Below are 10,731 nucleotides of genomic sequence, written 5' to 3'. Positions count from 1 at the left end.
CTAACCATGTATGTTCTTTAAACAAGAACAGGGAATTTTTGCTGTGATCTAGGAGTTAAGAAACCCTACTATCAAATGAGAAAGACTGGACACTTCCTCCTCCACAGCTGTGGGGGATTTCTTTTTTAAAATAATTTTTTGGAGTTCCCTTGTGGCACAGCAGGTTAAGGATCTGGCATTGTCATTGTAAGTGGCTCAGGTCGCTGCTGTGGCACCGGTTTGATCCCTGGCCTAGTAATTTTCATATGCTGTGGGTGCAGCCAAAAATTTTTAGTAAAGTTTTTAAAGTTTATACTTCATTTACTGTTATTACAAAATATTGATTATATTCCCCATGTTGTAGCCTATCTCATACCCAGCAGTTCGTAGCTCCCACTCCCTCACCTCTATCTTACCCCTTGCCCCACTGCTAACCACTGGTTTGTTGTCTGTTTCTGTGAGTCTGCTTCCTTTTTGTTATATTCACTAGTTTGTTGTATTTTTTAGATTCTACGTATAAGTGTTGTCATACAGTATCTGTCTTCTGCTTTCTGACTTATTTCCCTTAGCATAATGCCCTGAAGTCCACTCATGTTTTGGCAAATGACAAAATTTTGTTCTTTTTTATTGCTGAGTAGTATTCCATCATGTATATATACCACAGCTTTTTAATCTACTCATCTGTTGATGGACACTTCAGTTGCTTCCGTATCTTGGAAATTGTAAATATTGCTGCTATGAACACTGGGGTGCATGTATCTTTTTGAATTGGTGTTTTTGTTTTTCTCGGATATGTATCCTGGAGTGGAACAGCTGGGTCATGTGATGGTTCTAGTTGTAGTTTTTTAAGCAGCCCCCACACTGTTTACCTCAGCAGCTGCACAGTTTACATTCCCACCAATGGTGTGTGTGGGTCCCTTTCCTCCACATCCAGATGTTGTCAGTGCTTCACCAGATTCCTCTCCTGCTCTAGCCCATTAGCTGCCAGGATATGCACCTCCTGGCCTGCGGGCTTTTCCAGAGCCCTGTGCCCCTCTCGGATGTAAAGGGTAGGCTAGAAAAGGGAGGAGTGGGAAATTAATATTCCTAAGCATCCTCAAGCAAGGCCTGATGGGACATGGTGTGAAAACACCCAGCAGCCTTTCCTCTGGGATAGACACTCAGTGTATATGATACCATCCCCATGTTTCTAGCAGCACTGAGCTCCAGTTGCCCACAGTGACAACTGGCTTGATAACTCACCCTTACTGCTTCCTTCCTTTCCCTGCCCCACTTCCTCGTCCCCTGCCAGTGCTTCCTGCACTTTGCAAATAAATTACTTTCACCAGAATCCTTATCTCAGAATTTGCTTCTGAGCCCAAACTGAGACATGATAGATGGAGAGATGCTACTGCCTAGCCAAAGGACCAATCAAATGGATATCCAGGAGTTACAGCTGATGACAGAGGCCTGGTACTTAACAATAATTGTTTTTCGAATGCTCTCCAAATAACCATTGCTTGTGGCCCTCCTCTCAGGAGTGCCTGATCCAGTGGGAGAGGTTGACATATAAACCTCGGGACTTTAAAACCTTGGAGTTAGTGTTACGGGGAGGTGGGAGAGACTTGCTGTGGGAGAAGGAAGGGGAGGCGACAGTTCAGCAGGATGGCACTAGGGGCTAAGAGGGGGTTTGGAAACGCTTTCTTGATGGAGTGATATTAGGTAGGGAAGCTGGAAAAGAGCATTTCAAAAGGAGGAACATGAAATACACACACATACACACCCCCCAAGGGAGGAGCAGTGACTGGGCTGAGATGGTAAGAGACCTCAAATGCCATGCTAAGGAGTGTTGGCCTCACCCTACAAGTGTGAGTAACGTGATCAGATCTTTGTACCAGAAAATCTTGTTTCCAGACATGTGCAAAGTAACTACAAGGTACTTAAGGCTATTCTTAGAACTCAGTTTACATAGATGGGATGCTGGAAAGTAAGTTGTTAAGTGCATGGGATGCCTTTATTTGAATCCCAGTCCTGCCATGTACTAATTGTGTGATTAAAATCACTAACATTAAAATTTATTTTTTCTTTTTTTGTATTTTATTTATTTATTATTAAATTATAGTTGATTTATAATTCTGTCATTTTCTGCTATACAGCAAAGTGACCCCATCACCATATATATATCCTTTTTTCTCATATTATCCTCCATCATGTTCCATCACCAGTGGCTAGATATAGTTCCCTGGCTATACAGCAGAAACTCATTGCTTATCCACTCCAAATGTACTAGTTTGCCTCTATTAACCCCAGACTCCCAGTCTATCCCACTCCCTCCCCCTTGGCAACCACAAGTCTGTTCTCCATGTCCATGAGTTTGTGTCTTTTCTGTAGATAGATTCATTTGTGCCGCATATTAGATTCTAGATACGTAATATCATATGGTATTCATCCTTCTCTTTCTGACTTACTTTACTTAGTTTGAGAATCTCTAGTTCCATCCATGTTGCTGTAAATGGCATTAGTTTGTTTTTTTATGGCTGAGTAGTATTCCATTTTGTATATATACCACATCTTCTTCATCCAATCATCTGTTGATGGACATTTAGGTTGTTTCCATGTCTTGACTATTGTGAATAGTGCTGCAATGAACATATGGGTGCATGTGTCTTTTTCAAGGAAAGTTTTGTCTGGATATATGCCCAAGAGTGGGACTGCTGGGTCATATGGTAGTTCTATGTATACTTTTCTGAGGTTCCTCCATAGTGTTTTCCATAGTGGCTTTACCAATTTATATTCCTACCAACAGTGAAGGAGGGTTCCCTTTTCTCCATACCTTCTCCAGCATTTGTTATTTATAAACTTACTAATGATGGCCATTCTGACCAGTGTGAGGTGGTACCTCACTGTAGCTTTGATTTGCATTTCTGATAATTAGTGATGTTGAGCATTTTCATGTTTGGCCATCCAGTGTCTTCTTTGGAGAAATGTCTATTCAGGTCTTCTGCCCCATTTTCAATTGGGTTGTCTGTTTTTTTGTGGCTAAGTTTTTCATATATTTTGGAGATTAAGCCCTTGTCAATTATATTTGACATAAATATTATATTAGTTTCAGATGTACAACGTAGTGATTCAACATTTGTGTACATTGTAAAATTATCATCACAATAAGTATGGTTACCATCTGTCACTGTACAAGGTTAATACAATATTATTGAATGTATTACCCATGTTGTATGTTACATCCCCATGACCTATTTATTTTATGACTGGAAGTTTGTACTTCTGGATCCCCTTCACCCACTTGTCTCCCCACAACTCCCTCTGCTCTGGCAAACACCATTCTGTGTTCTGTATATATGAGTATGGGTTTTGTTTGTTTGCTTTGTTTTTTAGATTCCACATATAAGTAAAATTATGTGGTATTTGTCTTTGGCCTATTCACTTAGCATAGCTTCATTAATGTCATTGTAAATGGCAAGATTTCCTTTTTTATGGCTGAGTATTGTATCTTTCTTTGTATCTGTCATATTTTTTCATTCATCTCTCAATGACTTAGGTGATTTTCATATCTCAGCTATTATAAATAATGATGTAATAAACATAGGGTTTCATATATCTTTTTGAAATAGTGCTTTTGTTTTCTTTGAATAGATACCTAGAAGTGAATTGCTGGATCATATGGTAGCTATATTTTTTAAATTTATTGAGGAAACTCCACACTGTTTTCTATAGTGGTTGTTCCAATTATATTTCCTCCAACAGTGCATGAGTGTTCCCTTTGCTCCACATCCTCACCAACACTTCTTATTTCTTGTCTTTTTTATATCTATCCTGGAGAATGCTCCATGTGCACTTGAGAAGAATATATATTCTGCTACTTCTGGATGTAATATTTTCCCTTTATCTGTTAATTTCATCTGCTCTAATGTGTCTTTAAGGCCAATGTTTACTTATTGATTTTCTGTCTGGAAGATCTATCCATTGATATTAAAGTCCCCTACTATTGTTACATTGCTGATAGTTTCTCCCTTTAAACGTGTTAATATTTGCTTTACATATTTTGGTGCTCCTATGTTGGGTGCAGGTATATTTGTAAATGTTATATTTTTTGCTGCATTGACTCCTTTATCATTATATAAACCCTTTTGTCTTTTATCACAATCTTCGTTTTAAAGTCTATTTTGTCTGATATAAGTATACCTACACCAGCTTTCTTTCTCTTTCTATTTTCATGAAATATCTTTCTCCATCCCTTCACTTTCAATCTGTTTGTGTCTTTACTTCTGAAATGAGTCTCTTGTAGGCAGCATATAGATGTCTGTATTTTTTTAAATCTCTTCAATCACTCTAAGATGTTTGATTGGAGAATTTTGTCCATTTACATCTAAAGTAATTATTGAAATGTATGAATTTATTGGAATTTTATTGTTTTCTGAATGTTTTTATCATTCTTCTCCGGTCCTTTAGTCTTTCTTTCTCTCTTCCCCTGTAGTCTGATGACTTTCTTTAGTGAAAAATAATTAATTGAGTCTACTATGCACCTGGCATAGTTTACAGGTACTCAATTGTTAAGTCACTTGCCCTTCAGGTTCCCCATCTGCACAATGGAGATAATGTTATTTTATGTAAGAAAATATTATTTTGCGACAATAGTTTATGTAGCTGCCTTGCAGAATTGTTTATTTGTCTAAACTTGTTAAAATGGTTCCTGTTACATAGCAGATAACAGGTGCTGGGTTAATGTTATTATTACACTGCCTCTCTGCTCTCAGGACAGCTCATATGAAGGGGAATCTGGGGCTTTGCCTAGGTTCCCCTACCTCTGATCTCAGACATTACTGAACAGCGTTTCTGGCAGGCATCTGCCCTAGGTGAAGGACCGATAGGAAGCTGATATGGTACAATACTGGATGGCCTTATTTCCCTTATACAGCTCTAAGAATTTTTGTCCACTGAGAAAGCTGTTCAACTTAGACCAGAGCCTATGTCCTTTGGTGGAGGTGCTGAAGGAGTTAGGATAAGTTCTTCAGCTGCCAATGCACCTGAGCCATGTTCTGGGTCTTGGAATCTAGGAGGGGGGGAAAAAAGCATAAAACAGGCAGTGAGTTTCAGGATCAGGATTTGGAACAGCATCTGTCGGATGTACCTGACCCCAAGGAAGTTCTGCTCTGCTGTTTAAGGGGCTGTCTGTGAGTCTTCCAGTGAGCAGCTAAGAAGTGGCCTAGCCCAGGGAGGAGGTTTGTTCAGCTTTGATTGTCTGAGAAAAGGGTTCCCGAGTTTCCTTCTGGAAGACTTCTCCTGAGGCTTCAAGTTCTAGTTATGAACATCCCACTTGAAGTTATGACATCTTGAGTAACAGCGGGGACTGTGGAGTAAGTTATCCAGCTTCTTATCATCCAGCATCTTATGACACTGCAGACTCAGAATTAGGATTGTGGGCTGAGGCATCCATGAAAATCTTGGATTAGAAATCAACTTTGAATTTTCAGGAAACAAATGAGGTCTGGAAAGAGAGAGGTGCACTGATAATTGTGATTTGATTTTTATATTCATAGTTTGAACTAATTGTAACTTTTTCAGAAAAATGTTGCATGACCATACTTCTTGCCTCTATGTATCGTTTCTGATTTTTGTACTTTTCACCAAATCTTCCACCCTGAGGCAAGCAGAAGATGAGGAACTCAACTTTCTCAGTAAAACATGGTGAGCTTAGGTCTTCAGGAGTTTCATGTTCACAAAGAACACTGAGTTTTTAAAACAATGGGAGAAGACTACCTACCTTGAATTGTACCCATATATAACTACTGATAATCTCAATAGTTCTCATGTTTTTGTCTTTTTCCTTTGGGTATATGTATGCCTCTGTGGGTGTGTGTGTGTGTGTGCACACATGCATGCGTATGTACTATTGACATCAATTTATATATGCTGGTCTGAAACCTGTTCACGTTCTTTTTTGAATAAGACATCATGTTATAAATACCTTTGACATTGTCCTAACTGTAAAATTTAAAAGGCTAGGGGTGAGGTATCATTTTGCAATCTGTGATCCATTGTGCCATGTAGGCAATAAATAATATTTTTGATCCCCATTCTCTTGTCTACTTTTTAAATCTAAACTTCAGCATCTTTTCAAAATAACGTATATAAAATATTTTTATTGGCTATTTCACTATGACAGAGTTCAATAAAAGAGAATTCACTTGTGTTTACAGTAATTTAATTTTTAAATTAAATTACTGTTTTTTATTACCCATCTGATTAATGTAAATTAATGTAAAATATGAACCAATCAGATTAAGTATCAACTAAGGAAATGACAATTATTTTGGACATAGCAATTATTATCAGTGAGGTAAGAAACATACTTCAGTACCTTCATGCTAAACATATCACTGCTACCAAATCACAAGAATAAAAAAGGTTGATATTCTTGCCACACAGCATCAGAAGCCATCCCACTCTCCCTTCACACCTCCGGGGAACATTTCCAAGTCAGTTAGATAGAGGAGACTCACAGACTTTTAGAATGAATTGCTTGTTACAAAATCTATTTAACAAGACATGAAGGTGTGAGTTTATGCATTAAAAAGTATATTTATCCATCCTGTGGTCTTGCTACTCAAAGTGTGGGCCCTGGACCAGAAACACTGACATTACCTGGGGGCTTGTCAGAAATGCAGTCTTGGGCCTCATCTAGATAGTCTGAGTCGGAATCCGCATTTTAAAAAAGATCTTTGGAGTTCCCGTCGTGGCGCAGTGGTTAATGAATCCGACTAGGAACCATGAGGTTGCGGGTTCGGTCCTTACCCTTGCTCAGTGGGTTAAGGATCCGACGTTGCCGTGAGCTGTGGTGTAGGTTGCAGACGCGGCTCGGATCCCGCATTGCTGTGGCTCTGGCGTAGGCCAGTGGCTACAGCTCCAATTTGACCCCTAGCCTGGGAACCTCCATATGCCGCGGGAGTGGCCCAAAGAAATAGCAAAAAGACAAAAAATAAAAATAAAAAAAATAAAAAAGACCTTTGACTCGTTTGTATGCTCATTAAAGTTTGAAAGGTGTTGCACTGAGAAGACAAAATATTCCTGAAGGAAGATTTTAAAGGCCGCACCTGTCCAATGTTTGAGAGCTTAGAACTACCCCGCTGCTGAGTGCAAGAGAGGGGCCATGGTTTTCCCTTTCCATGGCATGTGGAAGTTTTCAGGCCAGGGATTGAACCCGTGCCACAGCAGTGACCTAAGCTGCTGCAGTGACATTGCAGGATCCTGCTGAGCCACAAGGGAACATTTTCCTGTATTCCTTCTCCACCTAGTGAGGTCTCCTGCCTTGGCTTGGAGGTATCAGGCCACCTCAACCTGAGCCCTGCTTTACCATTTGTGTAACTTCTGTGTCTCGGATTTCCCACCTGTATAAAAAGAATAATAATAGTACTTTGAGTAGTACTGGTGAGGATTAAATGAATTAATATTTTTAAGGCTCTTTGAACAAAGCTTAACATGTAATAATCACCCAACAAATGTTTCATTCCTCATTATCAAAGTCTGAGTCTTGTGAGCCATTATCTTAAAATCTCAAGTCTTCCTCTAAGTCTTCTGCTGGAAGAACTGTCTAGAGACAAGGCTGGTCAGCTCAGAGAATCTTGGGTAGATGGATTTGTCTGAAACTCTGTTTAGGTAGGTCTAGGCCTGGCCTAGAACTGCCATTTAGTAGCTTAGTACCCAAGTGTTATGACCATGGAGTATTAATTACTGACTTCTCTTTCCATAAATTCCACTGATTAAAAATCATAGAAGCTTTTTAGCCAATTCCCTCAAACCTTATTATCTTTGCTTTGTAAATAAGCCCCTTGAGTACAGCAGAGACCCACTGTGTATACATCTCATCACGTAAACTGATACCATTGATGGAATAGTTCTGGCATCTCCCCGTTCCTCTCTTTACCTCCTGCAAATACCTGTAAGTGGAGTTAAAATTATAGACCGAGAGAGATGGACACAGCAGGAACCTGATTCTATCCTTCACCCACCATCTCCAGGAAGAATGTGCCAGGCCAAGGAAAAATGATCAGCTAGAGATCTGGCCTCTAATTCCAAGCTGGGCCTTAGGGTACTAGGAAGATTCCTGATGCCCAGGTCACTGCTTCTGAAATTTTAATATACAAATAAATCACCTATTCTGAGTTAGTCTAGCTGTGGAGGGCCTGATAGTCTGCATTTCTAAGAAGCTCCCACATGGAGTCAAAGCTTCAGATCCATAGACTATGTTTTTAGTGAGGCCTTAGCTGTAACAAGGTCAAAAGATTTCTTCTGCACCTGTCTGCCTTGAGCCCTTTAACCAACCGGTCCCAGCCCTAGCTCCGCATTATACCACCTGGGGTACTAGTCACCGACTTCAAATATCCTGATTTAATTGGTTTGGGGTTATGGAAGAGACCCAAAATGGAAGAATCAGGAAGAGATAATTGATATGTAAAGTGGATAAACAAGGTCCCACTGTATGGCACAGGGAACTGTATTCAGTAAATCCTGTAATAAACTATAACGGAAAAATATGAAAAACAAAGTATCACTTTGCTGTATACCAGAAACTAACACATTATGAATTAACTATACTTCAATTTAAAAAAAAAAAAAAAAAGATGATTCTGGGAAAGCTTGGACTTTTCACCCCTTGGTATTAACAGTGAAATTCCTTCTGGGCACTGTGATCTGATAAAGAAAACCCTGCCCTTGATGCTGATCCAGATTTAGAGTAGAGGGTCAAGAGGATCCTTGAGCCTTTCATGGAGGTGAAGAATAGCTGCATGCCATCAACATGGGTGTCTAACCATCTATAGAGCAGTTCCAGCGTCCTTTTCAAAATGTAATACTGAAACGTGCTCTGGGGAGAAAACTAGGTTCAGGAATTTTGGAAAGCTGATTTGCTCTGACTATGGCAAAGGGTCAGCCAAATATGTATTCACTTGGGATAAAACTGTATAAAATGTGATCTCCTTCTTTGAGGACCTCATGCTTTAGTTAGGAAAATAAGACCAATACATGCATGTGTGCAGTGAAAGGTTCACTTAGCACAGCTGAGTTTCCCAAAGCCTGTGCATTGCAAAGAAAGCCTGTCTCTTTGGGCCTGGTCCTTGGCTATAGCTCCTAGGAGATAACCTGCAAGCCCTCAGAATATCCTGACTGATAAGAGCATTATGCTAGGCTTCAGACCCGGCCCCATGTTAAATCCAAGCCGGAGCCCTCACGATGGTGACTGGCCATGATCTCTGCAGAAGACTAAGTCAGGGCAGTTAATGGCACAAGCTACAGCCTGGCTCTTGCAAATGGTCTCAAGGCTATAGTTGGTATTTATTTTCTGCCTCCTTCATTCATGCTAGACCCCCTTCACCCTAGGCCTGAACCTCGGCCAAAAAACTACAAGCTACGAGAAGTAAACATCTAGGACATTAAAAGGAAATATCAAAATTGTTAGAGGTCTATTAATACCCAAACTGATACACTGTATGGTTCTGTTGGACTCCAGGCATGGGAGTGGTTTCTGGTTGTGTAAATAAGAATTTATTTCATGACTTGCTATTACAAAAGGGACTATGCTGTATCCCCATGTGCTGTGAGGCACAAAAAGAAGATTGAAAGCTACTGATCCAGAAAACAGCTCATATTTGAAACTTGATTTAAATTTAAAATTTTCTAGAGAGTAAAGAAATATCTTGAATAATATGTACAACTCATCATCCATATTTATGAGACAAAAACATTTTTTATGCTTATATGAGAATTCTAGCCTGACATTTTCTTACTACCTGCTGAAATCCTATTTCACCACACTAATCGCTAAGGCTCTTAACTTATTACAGTAGTCAAATTATATTAAGACAAGTAAATAAAAATTTAATACCATCCCTCTATTTCCAATTTGAACTAATTTCCATTTTTGGAAGTTAAAAGTCAGTTTGATGTCACATCTACATTTGACCAAGAGGGTTCAGAAGTCAGGAATTTCGTCATGTTTTTTTCTTCCCTCTAAAAAGGACAAAGGACAAACCTATTCAAAGAAGTTAGGAAATGTTCACCTTATGATGACAAATGCAATAAAAATATATATGAAATTATTTTATAAAAAACAGCGATGAGATAAAACTATAGAACTTTTACTATCCTGGTTGCTACTGTTGCTGTGGTTGGTTTTCAGGCCTGTAATTCCTGGTCTAAATCCCTTGGAGCTAGATGTGTGTCCGAATTCAAAATTCTTTTGTTTTTGAAAAATAATGCCCTACATTTCCCACGTATTATAAAACAACTCCCATTTGGTCTGGGGACAATCCAATAATGAACAATAAATACCAATGCAGCAAAATGTTGAATATTCAAGTAGCTAGTATAAATAAGGGCTCTGAGAAGTTTTTATATTTCAGGCCAACTTTTGCCACCAAATTAATTCAGATCATGTCTGAAAGTTTGGGCTTCTATGACTTAAAAAATGCAGTTATGGGTTTGTGAACTGTGTTATTATTTTCATTATATAGCTCAAACTTGGATTTAAAGGGACAAATATCACCTGTGCCCAGAATGTTTGTTCGGTGTCAGTGCTTACAAGGCCCCAGTCACGGAGGAAGGAAATAAGCTTTCCTGGTAGGCACATCCGGGGATGAATCAGACCTGAGGATAAGCACTTACCGTCCCTGACTTTTTCTCATCTATAAAGTATGTATTTTAATTCTGTGGACCCTTGACCTGCTAGGCTATATCTTGAGAGCTTACGAAACTACAAACTTG

This window comes from Sus scrofa, chromosome 8 (assembly GCF_000003025.6).
Source record: "Sus scrofa isolate TJ Tabasco breed Duroc chromosome 8, Sscrofa11.1, whole genome shotgun sequence".
NCBI classification, from domain to species: domain Eukaryota; kingdom Metazoa; phylum Chordata; class Mammalia; order Artiodactyla; family Suidae; genus Sus; species Sus scrofa.
The sequence above is the reverse complement of the archived record's forward strand: the minus strand, read 5'-3'. Positions refer to the sequence as shown.